Source organism: Bubalus bubalis, chromosome 1, assembly GCF_019923935.1.
Source record: "Bubalus bubalis isolate 160015118507 breed Murrah chromosome 1, NDDB_SH_1, whole genome shotgun sequence".
Lineage (NCBI taxonomy): Eukaryota > Metazoa > Chordata > Mammalia > Artiodactyla > Bovidae > Bubalus > Bubalus bubalis.
In genome coordinates, this window is record NC_059157.1 from 142,471,615 (window position 1) to 142,492,667 (window position 21,053).

General features: G+C 45.5%; 1 protein-coding gene across 10 annotated transcripts in view; it reads right to left on the reverse strand.

Annotated features, from left to right (window-relative positions):
* Positions 1-20,434, reverse strand: part of GPR160 (G protein-coupled receptor 160) — a 73,004-nt gene extending 52,570 nt beyond the window's left edge. The window contains exons 1-2 of one of the 10 annotated variants that reach the window (XM_006057464.3): positions 15,856-15,988; positions 14,987-15,114 (exon numbers count right to left, since the gene is read on the reverse strand). The gene's annotated coding sequence lies outside the window, so the exon portion shown is untranslated. Of the gene's footprint in view, positions 1-10,506; positions 11,571-12,021; positions 12,328-12,371; positions 13,712-13,747; positions 14,580-14,618; positions 14,932-14,986; positions 15,115-15,475; positions 15,999-20,410 lie in introns of those variants that run through there. The other 9 variants (XM_025288384.3, XM_025288397.2, XM_006057463.3 and 6 more) reach the window with 9 other exon arrangements.
* Between the last annotated feature and the right edge of the window lie 619 nt (positions 20,435-21,053).

Genomic DNA, 21,053 nt, shown 5'->3' on the forward strand with positions numbered 1-21,053 from the left:
GAATAGCTACTCACTCCAGTATTCTTGCCTGGGAAATCCCATGGACAGAGAAGCCAAGTGGGCTACACTCCATGGGGTTGCAAAGAGTTGGACACAACTAAGCAACTAACACTTTCACTTTCTTTTTTAGGAAAAAAAAAAAAAAGGCACATGGAAAGGTGCTAATCATCATTAGTCACTGTTGTTGTTCAGACCCTAAGTCATGTCACGACCCCATGGACTGCAGCACGCCAGGCTTCCCTGTTCTTTACTATCTCCCAGAGGTTGGTCCATTTCACGTCCATTGAGTTGGTGATGCCATCCAACCATCTCATTCTCATCATCGTCCCCTTCTCCTGCCCTCAATCTTTCCCAGCATCAGGGTCTTTTCCAATGAGTCAGCTCTTCTCATCACATGACCAAAGTACTGGAGCTTCAGCAGAAGTCCTTCTAATGAATATTCAGGGTTGATCTCCTTTAAGATTAACTGATTTGATCTCCCTGCTATCTAAAGGACTCTCAAGAGTCTTCTCCAGCTCCACAATTTGAAAGCATCAATTCTTTAACACTCAGCCTTCTTTATGGGCCAACTCTTACATCCAAACATGACTACTGGAAAAACCATAGCTTTGACTATATGGACCTTTGTCAGCAAAGTGATGTCTCTTCTTTTTTTAATATGCTGTCTAGATTTTTCATTAGTCATTAGGGAAATGTAAATTCAAACTTTAATAAGGGAATTCCCTGGCGGTCCAGTGGTTAGGACTCTGGGCTTCCACTGCAGGGGGCATGGGTTTAATCTCTGGTTGGGGAACTAATCCTGCAAGCAAGCTGAGTGGTGTAGCCAAAAAAACATAAACATAAACTGTAATAAGATATTCTCATATATCCATGAGAATGGCTATGGTAAAAAAAAACTAACAATATCTAAGGTTGGCAAGAACAGGGAGAAATCAAAACCATCATACATTGTTGGTGTGACTCTAATATTGTATAGCCACTTTTGGAAAACAGTTTACTTTAAAAGTTAAACATAAACTTACCATAGAATCTAGTAATTACACTCCTAAGAATCTATCCAGGAGAAATAAAAATGTAGACCCCCGTACATCTTACATGAATGTTCATAGAAACATTATTTATAATAGCCAAAAACCAGAAACAATTTAAATGTTCATCAACTAGTGAAGAAATAAAATGTGGTACATCCATAAAACTGAATACTATTCAATTATACAAAGGAAGAAGCTACTGATAAGTGAAAGTCGCTCAGTCGTGTCTGACTCTTTGGAACCCCACAGACTATACAGTCCATGGAATTCTCCAGCCAGAATACTGGAGTGGGTAGCCTTTCCCTTTTCGAGAGGATCTTCCTAACCTAGAGATCAAACTCAGATCTCCTGCATTGCAGGTAGATTCTTTACCAGCTGAGCCACAAGGGAAGCCCAAGAATACTGGAGTAGGTAGCCTATCCCTTCTCCAGCAGATATTCCCCACCCAGGAATTGAACCAGGGTCTCCTGCATTGCGGGTGGATTCTTTACTGACTGAGCTAAAATTGATGAACTTCAAAAATATTCTGCTAAGTGAAAGAAACAAGACACCAAAAACCTACATATACTAGGATTCTATTTATAGGAAACATCCAGAAAAGGCAAGAGACAGAAAGCAGATAAATGGCTGCCTGGGTTTAGGAGTAGGGACTAAGTGAGTATGAGGGAACTTTGGGAGTGACGTTGTACACGTCTGTAACAATAAAGAACTTACGATGGCTGGATTTCACGGTAGGCAAACTGCACTTAAATAAAACTGTGCTTTTTAAAAAGGACTTGTAAAACAAAGTTCACAGCAGTTTTCTTCATTTAAACCCCAAACTGAAAACAACCTAAATGGTCTTCCAAGAAGAACAGATAAATATATGGTGGTATAATCAAGCAGTGGAATACAAGCTATGATAATAGCTGTTGTAAAGAACACACTACTGAAACATACAATATGCAGGAAGCTAACAACCATTATGTTGACAAAAGAAGCCACTTTTGTTTTGCTATTTTATACTGTATTTCATTCATAAAAGTCTGTTTGCTGTAGACAAACTCTGAGTCAAGCACACTTATGTCCAGACGGTATGGTATGTGTGTATCTATCTGGAAATCATAATGTGTCAAGTAGTTAACACAAATGAGTGGCTAATGATTTAATATTCACCTTAGAAATGTTTTAATTATGTCAAATGATAGACACATATATTTAACATGTATATGTTATTTAACATAATCAAACTCATCCTTTGCATATTTATTCACTGACCTACTCCAAACATATTTATAAAGGGCCAAAAATATATTCCTGGCATTCAAGTTCAAATTGTGCCTCAATCACAAAAACGATGTTGATATTTCACTTTTTCTTCATGACAGGATCTGAGTGTACCTTTCAGCACACAGTTTAACATGAATTTCCTGGTGCGCTCCTGGGAGGAAAGGTGTCAGGTGACCCAACAGTCCCAGATTCATGAAGCAAAAACAAGTTTGGTACCAGTCAGGTCCAGCAGGTCCAGGACCAGTAAGTGAGGCTGTCACGGCAGGCCTCCACTAACTAACTTCACGCGCTGCTGCTCCACTGGAAGGCAAGAGAAACATGCAGACACACACCCCGAGGAAGCTGCCGCCTTCTTGGTGGCGGCTACTACAATCAGAACTCTGGCCAGGAGGAAGAAACCATCATAGGTAGTCACCGATCTTCCAGGTAACTCCCCTCTCTCTCCCCAAACCTCCAGGAGTCCCACTTAGAACCTGCTCTGAGAGGGGCCTTGATGTGCGTGATGACAAACAATGCATGCTTGCTGCTCCCCAGAGAACGTGTCTACAGACCACACTGTCCAGTGCCTGGGAGGGTATCTGTCAGGGTCCTTCCTATACTCCTGCTGCCTTTTAAACACTGTTTAGAAGGTCTGTGCCTTTTGATCCAGGATCTCCACTCCAGGAATTCATCACAAGGAAATAATCAGAGCTGAAGGAAGTAAACATAGCCTGAGCAGCTCACTTCAGCATACTTACAATAGCCTACAGAACACTTCCGCCCCAAACGGATCGGAACAATTCAAATGCCTCACAAGAGTTCAGTTCAGTTGCTCAGTCATGTCCAACTCTTTGTGACCCCATGGACTGAAGGACGTCAGGCTTCCCTGTCCTTTACCATCTCCCGGAGTTTGCTCAAACTCATATTCATAAAGTTGGTGATGCCATCCAATCATCTCGTCGTCCCCTTTTCCTCCTGTTCCTCACAACAGAGAAGTAGTCGTAATCCATTTGACTTAGTGTTAGTTGCTCAGTCGTACCCACTCTTTGTGACCCCATGGACTGTAGCCCACCAGGCTCCTCTGTCCATGAGGTTTTCCAGGCAAGGATACTGGAGTGGGGTGCCATTTCCTTCTCCAGGGGATCTTTCCAACCCAGGGATTGAACCTGGGTCTCCTGCACTGCAGGCAGATTCTTTACCGACTGAGCTACTCAAATGAATTATGACAGTCCTAAGATGGACTACTATCTGCAGCCATGAAAGATAAGCTCCTCAGAAAGATTAAAGAACCAGAAAATGCTGACAATACAATGTTAGATGACAGAAGCGAGATAAAAGCTGTATATATCAAGGTTTCTCACATGGGGATACACTGTGGTGAAATTCCCCATGCCACTCAGACACTCAGCTGATCCCTGAGCATCAGTGTTACTGAGGGGAGTCAGCTGTTGTGCTCAGACAACCTTGAAAGTAGGGGATAGGAGGATGACAACCAGTGGTACATACAGAATTATTCCAATATTGGGTAAATGGGAAAAACATATGAACATACACAGATCAGAGGTAATTAATGCCAGGGCACCTGTGATTGGTAAGGTCATGGCCTTGTAGACCAATACTTCTCAAGCATGAATGTGGATTCTGTGAAAAGCTGGATTATGGTTCACTATGTCTGGTGTCAGAGAAGGCAATGGCACCCCACTCCAGTACTCTTGCCTGGAAAATCCCATGGACAGAGGAGCCTGGTAGGCTGCAGTCCATGAGGTTGCTAAGAGTCAGACACGACTGAGTTCACTTTCACTTTTCACCTTCATGCATTGGAGAAGGAAATGGCAACCCACTCCAGTGTTCTTGCCTGGAGAATCCCAGGGACGGGGGAGCCTTGTCGGAGGCCTTCTATGGGGTCGCACAGAGTCGGACACGACTGAAGCGACTTAGCAGCAGCAGCAGCATGTCTGGCGTGGGGCTGAGGTTCTATACTTCTAACAAGCTCCCAATGCAGCTGGTCTGCAGGCCACACAGGGACAAGCTAGGCTGCAGACTGCACTTCCTGGAGGGACAGATCCAAGCTAGGCTTGCAGGGACTAGGTGAGTACATGGGTGTGCATTTACTTTTTTAGAATCTTCTATGCTTACTAGGTTTTCCACAATGAAAATTCATTGCTTTTGTAATCAGAAAGAAAACCTTTTACTATTTAAAACCTTTGACTCACACCACTAACAATACATGCTGGAAAGGGTGTGGAAAAAAGAAAACCCTCCTACACAGTTGGTAAGAATGTAAATTGGTACAGCCATTATGGAAAACAGCATGGAGTGTCCTGAAAAAATTAAAAACAGAGCTTCCATATGATCCAGCAATCCCACTCCTGGGCATATATATGGACAAAACTTGAATTCAAAAAGATACCACTGGTGGCTCGGTGGTCAAGAATCCACCTGCCAATGCAGGAGACATGGTTTTTTTTAATCCCTGATCCAGGAAGATCCTACATGCTGTGCAGCAACTAAGCCTGTGCACCACAACTATTGAGCCTGTGCTCTATAGCCCAGGAGTCACAACTAATGAAGCCCACACACCCTAGAGCCTGTGCTCTGCAACAAGAGAAGCCACCAGTGAGAAGCCCTTGCACCAGAACTAGAGGATGGCCCCCGCTCGCCACAGCTAGAGAAAAGCCCATGCAGCAGTGAAGACCCAGCACAGCCAAAAATAAATAATTTTAAAAGATACATGTACCCTAGTGTACACATTGGCACTGTTTAGAACAGCCAAGACATGGAAGCAATCTAAATGTCCAACAACAAATGAATGGATAAAGATGTGGTATACATATAAAATGGAATATTCAGTTCAGTTGCTCAGTCGTGTCTGACTCTTTGTGACCCCATGAATTGCAGCACGCCAGGCCTCCCTGTCCATCACCAACTCCCAGAGTCACTCAAACTCCTCAGTCATAAAAAGAATAAAATAATGCCATTTGCAGCAACATGGATGGATCTAGAGATTATCATATTAAATGAAATAATTCAGACAAAAACAAATATCATATGGTATCACTTATATGTGGAAGCTAAAATATGACACAAATGAACTTACCTTGAAAAACCTGTATGCAGGTCAGGAAGCAACAGTTAGACTGGACATGGAACAAGAGACTGGTTCCAAATAGGAAAAGGAGTACGTCAAGGCTGTATATTGTCACCCTCCTTATTTAACTTATATGCAGAGTACATCATGAGAAACGCTGGACTGGAAGAAACACAAACTGGAATCAAGATTGCCGGGAGAAATATCAATAACCTCAGATATGCAGCTGACACCACCCTTATGGCAGAAGGTGAAGAGGAACTCAAAAGCCTCTTGATGAAAGTGAAAGAGGAGAGTGAAAAAGTTGGCTTAAAGCTCAACATACAGAAAACGAAGATCACAGCATCCGGTCCCATCACTTCATGGGAAATAGATGGGGAAACAGTGGAAACAGTGTCAGACTTTATTTTTCTGGGCTCCAAAATCACTGTAGATGGTGACTGCAGCCATGAAATTAAGACGCTTACTCCTTGGAAGGAAAGTTATGACCAACCTAGATAGCATATTCAAAAGCAGAGACATTACTTTGCCAACAAAGGTTCGTCTAGTCAAGGCTATGGTTTTTCCTGTGGTCATGTATGGATGTGAGAGTTGGACTGTGAAGAAGGCTGAGTGCTGAAGAATTGATGCTTTTGACCTGTGGTGCTGGAGAAGACTCTTGAGAGTCCCTTGGACTGCGAGGAGATCCAACCAGTCCATTCTGAAGGAGATCAGCCCTGGGATTTCTTTGGAAGGAATGATGCTACAGCTGAAACTCCAGTACTTTGGCCACCTCATGTGAAGAGTTGACTCATTGGAAAAGACTCTGATGCTGGGAGGGACTGGTGGCAGGAGGAGAAGGGGATGACAGAGGATGAGATGGCTGGATGGCATCACCGACTCAGTGGACATGAATTTGGGTAAACTCCGGGAATTGGTGATGGACAGGGAGGCCTGGTATGCTGCGATTCATGGGGTCGCAAAGAGTGGGACACGACTGAGCAACTGAACTGACCTGAACTGAAGAAACAGACTCACTGCCAAGGGGGAGGAGCGGAGGGGACAATGGATTGAAAGTTTGGAATTAGCAGGTGCAAACTAGTATATACTAGTATATACTAGGATGTATAAACAAGGTTCTACTCTATAACACAAGGAACTACACCCAATATCCCATAATATACCATAATGGAAAAGAATAAGAAAAAGAAATTATATATATATAACTGAATCACTGTGCTATACACCTGAATCTAACACAACATTGTAAATTAACTATATGTCAGTAAAATAAAAAACAAAAAAACTTTCCACTTACTAATCATTCTTATAAAAATCCATCCCAGGTAATTCCCTGATGGTCCAGGGGTTAGGACTCTGCATATCCACTGCAAGGGGCCCAGGTTCAATTCCTGGTGTGGGAACTAAGATCCCCCAAGCAAAAAAAAAGAAAGAAATCCATCCCAAATAACAGGAAATGAAACTGAAAGGTAAAAATGCTGTTTCTACTCACAATACTGCTGACAGCAAATATGTGGGTTTTTCCACACCAAGCAATTCTGACACTAACTACCCAGAATGAGTACAGAGCTCACTCTTGTAGATTGAGGGCTCAGTCTCAGAAGACTGCTTTCCTCTTCAGATGGCAGCTGAAAGTCCCTGGTTCTCATCTGTACCTTCTACCAAGTGTTTATAAATCAGCGGTTCCCATGACCCCCTCCTCTGGCTTGATAATTTGCTTTAGTGGCTCAAAGAATTTAGGAAAACACTTTACTTACAACTATTGGTTTACTATAAATGTGCAAGTGCTGCACTCAATATGCCAGCAAATTTGGAAAACTCAGCAGTGGCCACAGGACTGGAAAAGGTCAGTTTTCATTCCAATCCCAAAGAAAGGCAAGGCCAAAGAATGTTCAAACTACCGCACAATTGCACTCATCTCACACGCGAGTAAAGTAATGCTCAAAATTCTCCAAGCCAGGCTTCAGCAATATGTGAACCGTGAACTTCCTGATGTTCAAGCTGGTTTTAGAAAAGGCAGAGGAACCAGAGATCAAATTGCCAACATCCGCTGGATCATGGAAAAAGCAAGAGAGTTCCAGAAAAACATCTATTTCTGTGGAAAATTCTGAGAGATGGGAATACCAGACCACCTGACCTGCCTCTTGAGAACCCTATATGCAGGTCAGGAAGCAAGAGTTAGAACTGGACATGGAACAAGAGACTGGTTCCAAATAGGAAAAGGAGTTCGTCAAGGCTGTATATTGTCACCCTGTTTATTTAACTTATATGCAGAGTACATCATGAGAAACGCTGGGCTGGAAGAAACACAAACTGGAATCAAGATTGCCGGGAGAAATATCAATAACCTCAGATAGGCAGATGACACCACCCTTATGGCAGAAAGTGAAGAGGAACTCAAAAGCCTCTTGATGAAAGTGAAAGAGGAGAGTGAAAAAGTTGGCTTAAAGCTCAACATTCAGAAAATGAAGATCACAGCATCTGGTCCCATCACTTCATGGGAAATAGATGGGGAAACAGTGGAAACAGTGTCAGACTTTATTTTTCTGGGCTCCAAAATCACTGCAGATGGTGACTGCAGCCATGAAATTAAAAGACGCTTACTCCTTGGAAGGAAAGTTATGACCAACCTAGATAGCATATTCAAAAGCAGAGACATTACTTTGCCAACAAAGGTTCGTCTAGTCAAGGCTATGGTTTTTCCTGTGGTCATGTATGGATGTGAGAGTTGTACTGTGAAGAAGGCTGAGCGCCAAAGAATTGATGCTATTGAACTGTGGTGTTGGAGAAGACTCTTGAGAGTCCCCTGGACTGCAAGGAGATCCAACCAGTCCATTCTGAAGGAGATCAGCCCTGGGATTTCTTTGGAAGGAATGATGCTACAGCTGAAACTCCAGTACTTTGGCCACCTCATGCGAAGAGTTGACTCATTGGAAAAGACTCTGAGGCTGGGAGGGACTGGGGGCAAGAGGAGAAGGGGACGACAGAGGATGAGATGGCTAGATGGCATCACTGACTCGATGGACGTGAGTGTGAGTGAACTCCGGGAGTTGGTGATGGACAGGGAGGCCTGGCGTGCTGCAAGTCATGGGGTCGCAAAGAGTTGGACACAACTGAGTGACTGATCTGATCTGATAAATGATACAACTCAGGAACAGCCAAAGGGAAGAGATGCACAGGGCAAGGTATGGGGAAGGGGCACAAAGCTTCCCTGCCCCCTCTGGACACATGATCCTCCCAACACCTTGATGGGTTGGCCAACTCAGAAGTTCTCCAAACCCCTTTGCTTAGGGTTTTTATGGAGATTCTGTTACACAGGCACGACTGACTAAATCACTGGCCATGGGTGACTGAATTCAATTCTCCAGCGCCTCTTCCCTTCTGGGGGTGGGGAAGTAGGGGCTGAAAATTCCAACACTGTAATCACGTGTTTGGTTCCTCCAGCAACTAGGCCCCAAACCAACCCCTAGTCTGAGCAATCAGCTCATTAGAGTAAACTCAGGTATGGCAGAAAGGGGCTTATTAAGAATAACAAAAGATGCTTCTCTCCTCAGGAGCTCAGGAGTCATGGAAGCAGAACAACTATATTTATTTCTTATAGCACAGAATCAAAGGTTTACATACATTCAACTTAGAATGATTCACAACATTAAAAAATGAGCAAACACTTAGCTCTCTAATATTAAGAGAATGGCTAAAAAAGGCTAAAATAGCATGTGGTTATTATAAATGATAATAGTAAAGACATGGAAAGAATGCTGTAATAAATATTAGTCTTGGTGTGACAGCTCTTAAAATGCTAACATAAAATGAGTGTTTATAAAGTGTTACAATTTATTAAATTTATTTTAAAAAACAAAGGCAAGGGGCTTCCCTGGTGGTCCAGTGGCTAGGACTCTGCACTCCCAATGAAGGGGGCCCAGGGTTTGATCCCTGATCAGGGAACTAGGTCCCACATGCTGCAACTAAGACCCAGGGCAGTCAAATAAATTTTTAAAGAAAAGAAAAACAAACAAACAAAGGCATAATAAAACTGGAAGAAAATATATCAAAATGATGTCTTTGGGTCCTTGGATAGTGGGTCACAGAGAATTTTTTTCCCTTCAACTTTTCAGAATAAAGCTGAATGGAAGAAAGGATACCAACTGGGGTAGGCGGGGGGAGATGGCAGGGGCTGGGGAGGGAAACCCCCTCCAGAACATGAGAAGGGAGCAGCTCTGTGGCCACCAGCTGGGGTGGGAGGGCTGTGGAGGTGGAGGCTGTTCAGTAGCCCCTGGAACAACTGGCTGGGGGCAGAGGAGCAGAAAGGCCACAGTTTCATGAAGGTCTAGACCTGGGAAGGAGAGGAAAGAGCCGCTCCTCCTCCCTGCTGAGCCCGCTGGCACTTCTGAGAATGGGTCTGGGCAGGAGCTGTCGACAGGGAGACCTCTGCCTCCTCCACTTGCAGGGGACTCTGAAGGGACTGGCTATCTTCCTGGACACAAAGGATGTTTTCAGCTCCCCGGGAAGACTTTTCAGTTCTACCATCTCTCCCTTCCCGCCCCCAGGATGTCGTCATTCCCCAGGATTCCTTAAGTGCACAAAGAACATGAATTTGTTACCTTCTCTGATAAAGTAAAACTTCAGCCCACTCCTCTGTTCCCATCTCTGGGCTCATCTCTGGCCTAAACCTCAGTTCCCTCACGTATGCCTCCTGAGAGCGAAAGGTAACAGAAACAAATGCAAACAAATAACCCCATACCATCGGTCAAAGATCAAATTAGCCCTTTTAAAACTACAAAATGCTCTGTAAATACAGATTAACAGCATCTCTATTATTTCTCCAGGTTAAAAGTAAATCTGCTGAGGTGCTTGGTCTTTTGATTTCACCACAAAAGGGCAAGTCAGACACAGTACTTCATTGGGCCTGGATCAAGATTTCATAACATTTCTGTTAGTTCCTCGAAAAACCTTCTCAGGAGCGTGCTTCCCCAGCTGACAGACGAGGTACTGGACAGAAGTCAGGTGGCCATGAGCCCGGCCCCGCCTGCTCCTCCTCTGTGAGGGGGAAGCCAGGGGACTCCTCTCCTTTCCAGAATCGGAGTGCATTTAATTCCCAAACAACAGGGCCAAAGCCCTGGGTCCTGGCCCTGTTCTCACCGTCAGTTCCAAGGCTGCCGCTCCACTCCACCAAAGCCCTGTTGACAGCTGTCATGGAGAACGTTTCCCAGGGCCACAAGGCAGGCCAGGCTCCCTCTGGAAACAGGGAGGTCAGAGCTGGAACTCGTTTCTACCCTGAGGCCTGCCTTCTAAAATTCTGGGGGAAAATCCCCCATATAAAGGTAAAAGCAAAGAAGACAGGGCTCCAACGGCAACAGCAGTCAACCTCACCCTCGGAGCCCTATGAGGTGGTCATTATTAGTACTAACATTTTACACAGAAGAAGGCTGAAGGGCAGAGTGGTTAAAAAAAGAAACACACACAGATCAAGGTCACACAGGGAGGTGGTCGGAGAGGCAGAAAGACACCAGCGATCTGGCAAGAGTACACACTCAGGGGCGCCTCGCCTCACCTCGCCTCTGCTCTGGTTGCTCATCGACACCCTCTCCCTGCCTCCTGCCCGCTGCAGGTTTGGCTAGGGAGTGGTAATCACCTTCCTGAGAACACACCCGCGCACCTGAATCCCAGAGCTCTCCAGAAAGGATGCGAGCAACCCACTGGCCTCTAACCACTTCTTTCAACCACACAAGGCAGCACGCCCTCCTCGTCCCGTATTTCCTCCCACACTGGGGCATGCACACACCTAGACTGGCAGCTCGAGTGACAAAGGTCTCAGAACAAATATCATCTGCACCTTCTTGAAAACCACTCCACAAGGCTCCATCTGCATTTCCTCTTTACAGTCACGTTTCTTCCTCACCCACCACACCCACACCTTCCCACAGCCATAAACTCTAAGTTCAGGGGAAGGTAATAAAGATGTAAATGAAACTCCAAATGTAGACAGAGGGGAGAATATCTGTCCCTTGACCCTAGAGGCCACCCTTGGGCGCCTCAGTTCCTCCTGCCTGCGGAGCTGTCAGATCTGTCACCAGCTGGAGAGGGGTGGGCACAGCATGGGGAGGTGAGTACCTTCTGGCACCCCTCAGAGCAGCCACAAAGAGCCAGCACACAAGCTCAGAGTCCCTCTGGATGCCAAAGTCAGGCTGCTTAAAGAGGGAGGGCTTCTTCGTGGCCCACCTCAGGGTGCCCAAGACCCGTCTTCCCACCCACAAAGAGTCAGTGGTTTGGGGTTTCGGAGGTATTTCTTTTTTCCACAGCAGCCTGCCCACACATGTTCTCCATTGCTATTGTACTGTAGGGGTAGTAGACTATTCTGTGTAAATGAGTAATGCAGACAGGATGCGAGGAAAGTGATGACATCCCTTGTATTTTCTGTCACTGAATTGCTGCAGCCTAAACACAAGAGTCTTCACTCTCTCCAAGGAATATGCTCTTTCCCTTTTCTTGCGGCAAGAGCCCTCAAGCTGCCTTTGGTTACTCTGAGTGGAGTAGACGCACACACAGGAAGACCTCTTACGGTAAGAACAGCGGGGCAAGTGCGATGGTCCCCTGCCTCAAGGACGGGGCAAGTGTAAGGAGCGGTGGAGACCAGAGGCAACTGGGGTACACTACCTTTTCCAGAAGGCTGCCCCACTACTTGCCTTCGGGAGTTTTGGGGCAGAATACTTGAAATCTCTCAATTGTCAATGTTAGCTCGGCTTCATTTTTTTTCCCCCCAAACTCTGCGCTGGACTGATAAAACATTTCAATTGGCACATGCCCCCAGTTTTAACCAGTGTGGCACAAAAAAACCAGCTTGCCTGAGACTAGCTGGGAGGGGACTTTAGCGGAGAATGGATATATGTATCGGTGAGGCTGAGTCACTTTGCTGCGCACCTGGAACTATCACAACACTGCTAATGGGCTATGCACCACTGCAAAATAGAAAGCTAAGAAAAAGACAGCTTGCCTAATCAACCAACCTTCTAGAGATGGAAGCTTTGCTGTCTGCTAACCTTTGGACCAGCACAGAGGCTGGAAATAGCGTAAACTCTAAGATCCAGCCGATCAAAGTTTGAATCCTGGCTCTCAGCTGCCAGACCTCAAGTGAACTACTAACCTCTCTTGGCTACAATTTCATCTGCAAAATGGGTTGAAAATATCCAATTTAAAGAGCTTTGTGAGAATTAAAAACACGTGTGAAGATGACTTGAGCTCTTAACGAATATTAAATTTCCTTCCCCCATATCGCGAAAGAAGCCACCTGGCAAGCTATCCCTTCTTTAGATTTTCAATGTTCTCATCTGTTAAAAATGAAAATAATCCTCCAGCATGGCTGCTCCTCCTCACAGGATGGGATGAAGTGATGGAGATGAGAGGAGAGTGCTTACAAATTAGAAGATGATTATTGACTGGATTGCCAACACCCTTTTCTCTCATTTCTAGTCCGATAAAGTAGTATGCAATTTGCTTTTCAGCGTGTATATACCCTTTTATAACACTATGCAAGGAGAAGATGGTATCACATTTGTGGTAATTCCTTAAAATGGCTATTAGCAATCAGCTCTCCAGAACCCAAACCCACCATCCTCTCACCAAGGAGAGCAAAGTTAGGTCACTCCCTGATCACAGGGAGTGGCGAGTTTCTCTTCTCTCTCCCTGCTCTTGTTTTAGAGAACTGAGGTAGAAAATAAAGCTACTTAACAGTTGCATTGTTCTTTTATTCACACAAATAAAACTAAATCACAAGCTAAGGAATTCCACTTAAGAACCATCATGAATTCACTATGACATTTTCCAATAGTAAGGGGATTTTTCTTGTCCTCTTGTTTTCTCATGCACTACAAGGAAACTGGGAGGTGCTCTGGCATTTCCTCAACAGAACCTGACTTAAAGCATCTTTACAACTTTCATCCTAGTGAATCTATATGGGCAAGGCCTATGCTGAGGGATTCATCTAACACTTCAAGTTTCAGCTATCACAGATATAATTTACTTGACCTTTTTCTCTTAAAGGAGGCATTAAAATCAGTTCCACAGAAGCTACTAAGAAATGTGGGTTTATCTTTGAGGACTATGTCTCCCTTTCCTCCCTCTACTAAACTTTAATAGCTCCCTTGTACTTTTCCAAATTACTAATCAGGCATGACAGAATGAGTAGGAATTATAGGATAAATCCAGAGGGGGTAAAAAAACAAGTTGGATGAATGTATCGATATGACTTCCAAGGCCCTCCTCTTGAAAACAGGCTTCTTGGAAAAGAAAGTGCGGAAATTTTAGGAACCAGTTCCTTGCTAAGTATTTACACTTCATGATACCTGAAGCAAACAAAGTGACGACAGGAAGAAAGGATACGCACACAGATAGGATCTCTTTCAGGTAATAGGCAGGTCTCCACTCACTCTGTTTTCACAATGTTGACTTTCTATTGATGTATCCAGTGCTTCCAGAAGCGTACACAAACCCTAAGTGTGTATGGGTTTGTTCACTACTCTGAGCTCTGTTTTGTTGCTGTTGTTGAGCATAACTTGGAAAGGATTTGGGCAGTTTAGAAAAACTGCTAACACATTTTACACAACCTGTCGGTTTGGAGACAGCTCAACCCCCAAGGCTTGCTAATACCCTTTGTATAAAAAAAAGGCTGACCCAGCATCCACCTGCATCAGCTTGATCCTCTCAGCTGTGTCACACTCAGCAAATAGGGTATGCGTCACAGCAAAATAAAGCGGCACCCCCCGGAGGAAGAAAAAGACTTGAGTGGAGAGACAGCCTTTACACCAAGTTACCAGTGAACATCTGTGGAAGGCTTTGAATCTAGAATCACTAGTGTTACCCTCCAAATCTATCTTCCACACACACACACACACACACACAAAAGCTCCACAGGTGGTGTTCCTTTTCAAGGAAAATGCCAGAAAATAGTAGAGTCAGCAGTACAAGGCAGTCCCCACCCCAACACCCTTCATCCAGCTCAACTATTAACAATTCATGTCCAGTCTCCATCTTGTTCCCCTTCACTTCTCCACTGGCAGCCCTCCCCCAAACTGGATTATTCTGCAGCAAATCCTGAACCTATATTTCAAATTTAGAATGTATTTCTAACAGCAAGGGTTTTTTAAAAACTGTAATAGGTATACCATTACCTAAAGCAACTAAACAAAGCTAATATTCTTCATACTAACTTCCCCTATTGGCACAATTAAACTTTTTTTCATCAAATAAGCACCCACCAAGGTTTACACCTCTCACTGCCCTCTTGTCTCTTAAACAGCTTTTAAAGCACAGGTTCCCCTGGCCCAGTGATTCTCACAGCTGGCAGGCTGCTCCTCACCCGCAACTCCCAATAATTCAATTCTAGAGATACCACAAAGACAACCCAATCTTAGAGGCTGGGGGGGTGGGGGAGCATATGTTAATTAGTAGTTTTGTCATTGAAGAAGCTTAAGAATAATCTGAAAAGCACATGTGAAATGATTTGAACTGAGCTATTAGCAATTCTGAGGTCCAAACACTCATTCGTAAGTCCTTTGCATTTCTGGTCTCTGTGGGTTTATCTCTGGGTTTTGAGCAACACTCTTCCCCCCAACCCCGCCCTTACCTGAGTCATTTGCACAAGCAAAGCAATGGGGTAAACCCAGCGTGTCTCCTCCCGGCTGGACCTTCCTCCCCGGCCGCCTCCGGAATGCAGGGGGGGGGGCGGGCCCTGCTGCCACCTCCCGAAGCCACCTGCCCAGGTGAGAAACGGAGCTTCACTGAGACTACAAATTCCGGAGGGTTACTGAGAGAATTTTGAGCCATCCATGACGGTCACGGATGAACCAAACCAGAACACCACGGTCTCTGGGAACAAACAGCTTGAAAAGTCCTCGGGCTTAATCCCAGTGTTCGGGGCTCGCGGGGTACCGTCCCCAACGCCGGCGGGCCAGGAGACTGGACGCCCAACGAACGAAGTCCGCGCCCAACGAACGAAGTCCGCGCCCAACGCACACACGAGCAGGTGCGTCCGCGACGATAGGCCCACCTGTGTGTGCCAGGGAGGAAAGTCACACTATTGCTAAAACATCAACTGTTTCATAATGTTTAATACCTTTCTCCTCGGCGAAGGGGGTGCGGAGCGTCTGGGTGTGAGTATACGACCAACCCAGACCACCGGTTCCATGCCCGCACCCCAGCCCCGGAGCCCCAAACTCAGGGCCGACCCCAGGCGCGAAGACTATGACCACCCCTCAGCCGGACGGGTCAGGCTTGGGCGTCCTCGGCTTTCAGTCCAGGGCCCCCATCCACTCCAAGTACTAGACAACCTCTAGTACATTCTAGCCTCTGAATCCCGGGGAAAGAAATTCCTCTCCCTCCCCGAAGCGCAGAGCGCCGCCGGGGAAGCCGGGAGCGACGCGGTACCGCCGGCGCCCCGAAGTCCCTGGTGGGGAAGCTGCAGCAAGACGCAGGGCGCCGAATCCCGCAACTCACCCGATGCGCGGCGACTCCCGGCTCGCGCTCTACGTCCGAGGCGCTGGCGCCGGACCAGACCCGCGACGACGTCGCCGTCTGGACAACTGCCGCGCCCGGCCCCAGGTGACCAGGGACAGGTGGGTTCGGCGAGCACCGACCGCTGTACCCTGCAAAAACCCTGCGGCCGCTCCGCGCGCCGCTACCAGGAAGTGCGAACGCCACCCTTCGAGCGCGCACGCCCCGTCGCGACCCCGGCGGGAGACCGGCCGGAGAGCGCCGCCTGCGGGCGGGGCGGCGAGAGGCGTGCGAGGCCAGCCACCTCGACCCGCGGGAGAGGGGCTGGGGTCGGCGCTGGCACAGGGGACGCCCCAAGGGTGTAGGGTGGAAGATGAGACCCCCCTTTTGAGTGCCGGGCCTTCAGATCCCCCTACCCCTGCCCAAGGAGCTCCCATGTCCTCAGCAGGGTGGGCACGCGGCCACTGTCAGTTTCCTCCAGATGAGGGTATGCACAGGGTGACAGAACTTCATGTAAACAAACGCCTATGAATTCACATTTTAAAATAAAACTGCAAATTGCATATTTGCAAGTAGTACATTTTTATTGCATTACCTTTGTCTCTGTCAACATTACTAATTTGTTATATTTATTCAACAAAATATTTGTTGAGTACCCACGACTTGCCAATCCTTTAAACAGGATGGGAATTTAATATAATTAAATTATATAATATCATAATATATAGGATATTATATGAAATTCCTATCCTTTAAAATACAGGCTAGGAATTCCCTGGCCATCCAGTGCTTAGGATTCTGTGCTTCCACTGAGAAACACAGGTTGGATCTCTGGTGAGAGAATTTAGTGTCACACACAGCAGAGCAAAAAAGGAAGAAAGAAAGAAAACCACAGTTTTCTCCTCATGCTTTTCCTGAAGAGCCTTGAAAAAGCAGAGTGGCCTGGGCCTTTCTTAACCTCCCAGAAAGACTTTACTGGTCTTACAAGGAACTTAGCAACAGCCTGCCCAAAGGTGCAGTAAGAACTGAACTGTGACAGAAGTTAAGTGTGGGCTCCTGGGGGCTCTGAGGAGCAGCTTGACCCAACCTGGGGAGGTCAGAGATGAACTTCTGGAGAAGGGGAGAGGTGTACTGAGTCCTGAAGGACTACAGGGTTCATCAGAATTGAAGTATTTCAGCCAACATTCCATGTGAGCAAACTCAGAAACCAAAAGCTGTCCAGAAAGGGCATGTTCTGATAGAGGAATAGCAAATTAGTCAGGATAGCTGAGAAGAAGAGGATGTGAACTGAGTTAGAGCAGGGGTGGGGGGGGCCCCAGATCATGCTCCTATCAAACGTAACAGCCTCCATCTATGGAGTGTATAGTATAAAACAGGAACTGGACATGCATCACTTCAAACGACATGATATAGGGTTATTACTCCCCTTTAAAAGAGACGAAAACAAGGTCTAGGATGGTGAGATGTCTTGCTAGTGACACAGCTGGGAGGAGGTGACCCTCAGGAGCTAGCCTGCATCCCTAATGATACTTTCCAGGTTAATCCAAGAGGCTGAATTATTTTCAAATGTTCTCAGCATCCTCAAGTTTCCCCAGATGCCCACTGCTGTCTCCCCATTCCAAAGCCTGTGTCAACAACTGCCCTCAGATCCCCTCCTGTCAAGAACGGATTCCAGAGCACATGGCTGTGCACACCAGACTCTTTTCCAAGGGAAACTGGGTTTCAGGAACCAGTGGAGAGGCTGGGGCAGAGCCCTTTCTTGTTCCCTAACAGCCATTCTCTCCTTCTTCCATAATAATAGAATGGAAGCTGAGCCCAGAGATGCTTAGGACAAAGGCTACATTTCCCTTCCTCCCTTGAGACAAAATACAGCAAAGTGGTGCCCAGGGCCCCTAGAATCCACTCAACCCGGCAGAACTTCTGAGGCAGCTGTTTCTCCCCCAACATCTGTCAGATATTTTTCACGGGGCAGACACTGCTTACTGCCTCCTCAATATCCATTCCCCCTTTTTTCCTTTCTAAGAGAACTCAGGTTTTATTCCAGAAGGCAACGTGCGAGCTGAAATGCTCACCTTCCCAGAAGCCCTTGCAGTGCAGCCACATGACTCGATTCCCATCAGTGAGGTGGAGAGGGAAGGTATCTAGAGATTCCTGAGGATTTTGCTCTCCTGAAGTGGACACCACCACTTTTGTCCTTCTGTTTTATTCTGGCTGTGAGGTTGCTGTGAGCTTGGAAGGTGAGCAACTGTCTTATGACCACAGGACAACACATAAGGGAAAAGGAGGAGCTGCACCTATTGCAGACTGCCAAGTGCCAGACTTATTTCGTGAGAAAAATAATCCCTTTACTTTTTTAAAGCCCTCTTGGTTTGTTGCAAGCAATTGAATGCAATCCTAATGGATATACTATACTATTCTTTTCAAAGAAAAGCCTCAGAAATCAGTCTAGCCAACCCTACTTAAAACAGTGTGATAGGAGAAAGAGGGTGGGATTTGGCATGAGACAAATCTATGAATTTCAGTGCTTCCATTTAGTTAGCTAATGACTTTTGGCCATTTTGTAAAATTAGATTACTTACTATAAAATTAGAAATTGTCATAAAAATACAAAGCACAGTGCTTCCTGGCATATGGTGAGTGATTAATAAATGATCAGTTTAGAGCCTCCACCAAGTGGATGCCTGGCCAATATGTAGATTCAGAATCATGTATCCACTTACTATTTCACTCCTTAGACAAATCTTTTATCTATTCAGATCTTCAGTTCAGTTCAGTTCAGTCGCTCAGTCGTGTCCGACTCTTTGCGACCCCATGAATCACAGCACGCCAGGCCACCCTGTCCATCACCAACTCCTGGAGTTCACTCAAACTTACGTCCATCAAGTTGGTGATGCCATCCAGCCATCTCATCCTCTGTCATCCCCTTCTCCTCTTGCCCCCAATCCCTCCCAGCATCAGGGTCTTTTCCAATGAGTCAACTCTTCGCATGAGGTGGCCAGAGTACTGGAGTTTCAGCTTTAGCATCAGTCCTTCCAATGAACACCCAGGACTGATCTCCTTTAGAATGGACTGGTTGGATCTCCTTGTAGTCCAAGGGACTCTCAAGAGTCTTCTCCAACACCACAGTTCAAAAGCATCAATTCTTCGGCGCTCAGCTTTCTTCACAGTCTAACTCTCACATCCATACATGACCACTGGAAAAACCATAGCCTTGACTAGACGGACCTTTGTTGGCAAAGTAATGTCTCTGCTTTTGAATATGCTATCTAGGTTGGTCATAACTTTCCTTCCAAGGAGTAAGCGTGTTTTAATTTCATGGCTGCAATCACCATCTGCAGTGATTCAGATCTTAGATGCTTGTAATAGCAAAGTCAATCTTAAAGTTTCAGTAAAAACCAGCCCTTGCCTAGCATCTTGCTTCTTCATTTCCTAGAAAATATGCACGCTACCAAAATTTTTTAAAAGGAAAAGAATAGAAGCATAGACCTTGTAGTGACCAACTATGAGTTACTGGTATACTAGTTTAGTGAGTACACCTGTATATTTCTGTTTAGCTCTTTCTCTTTTTTAAAATAAGAACCTCTAATTTCAATGCTTCTAGGTTTGTATTTTTAATTACCAAACAAGATGTTTTAATAGTCCAAAAACATGCTTTTGTTGAAACTGCAACATATTCTTCTATGCTGAAATTGAATAATATTAAAAATTAGTATTATTCACTTTGGCTTTCAATTTTTAAAATAATACATTCTTTCCATCACTACAGAAGTTTTTAAGTTAAAAAAAAAAGATGTACCATACTTTATTTAACCTGTCTTCTATTAATGGACATTTAGGTTATCTTTTGCCTGGAAAGTCCCATGGACAGAGGAGCCTGCTGGGCTGCGGTCCATGGGGTCGCGAAGAGTCGGACACGACTGAGCGACTTCACTTTCACTTTTCACTTTCATGCATTGGAGAAGGAAATGGCAACCCACTCCAGTGTTCTTGCCTGGAGAATCCCAGGGACGGGGGAGGCTGATGGGCTGCCTTCTATGGGGTCGCACAGAGTTGGACACGACTGAATTGACTTAGCAGCAGCAGTAGCAGGTTATCTCTAGTTTATCTCACTTACAAACAACATTGCCTTGAACATCTTTGTCCCTACACTTTTACCCATTTGTGTAATCTGACCACATCGCTCCACTTTACTGCTTCCTTTCCAGGTGCAAGCCAGCATCCATCTCTTGATTGGATTATTGGAATAGCCTCCTGAATGGCCCCCTGTTTTTGTCCTTGTCCTCCAGCAACCCACCACCTGAAACAGTCTTCTTTTTTTTGGCTGTGCTGCACAGTTTTCAGGACCTTATTTCCCCCATCAGGGATCAAACCCTGGCTCTCAGCAGTGAAAGCACAGAGTCTTAACCACCGAACCACCAAGGAATTACCTGGAGTAGTTATTTTAGAATGTAGGTCAGATATTGCCCCTCTCTGGTGAAAGCTTTCCAGTGGCTTACTTCTCATTCAAAGTCCTTACAATAGTCTGTAGAGCTACATGGGAGGCCCCCATTGCCATTACCTCTCTGCACCATCTCCTTCCATATCCCCTCTCTGCTCCAGCCAGTGCACAAGGTTCTCTGGTGGTTTGTTTGAATATGCCAGGTAGACTTCTGCCTCAGGGTCTTTACACTTGCTATCTCTTTTTGGAACTCTGTTCGCCAAATAACACATAACTTAATCCTTCACTTTTTTCAGGTCTTAACCTAGTTTTGTTTTTAATGGTTAACACATGGGGAGGTTAACATGGGCCAGGCATCTGGTTCTAAGCGTTTTGCATGTATTACTTCATTAATCATTACAACCACCCTAAATCTTATGATCTCCATTATATAGATGAGGAACCTGAGGCACAGAGAGATGGAAGAATTTGCCCAAGACACACAGGTTGTAAAGAAGAGAACTGGGATTTGAGTTTCAGAGCCACTACAGTTTGTCATACTAGTGGTAGATGGAGACTGTCTCAGGCACTGCTAACATCCTTTCTACCCAATAACCTTGGTCAATATCTGAAGAGCCACATTTCTTCATAGCCTGGGTTTTGAAGGTTGTAGTTATTTTCTTGCTTGTATAGATGGACTTGTCTAAGCTTTTTATCATTGTTGTTTTCTCTCATTCATTTCAGTAGATTTCCTGGAGAAGCCCCAGCATGTACACACTGTACT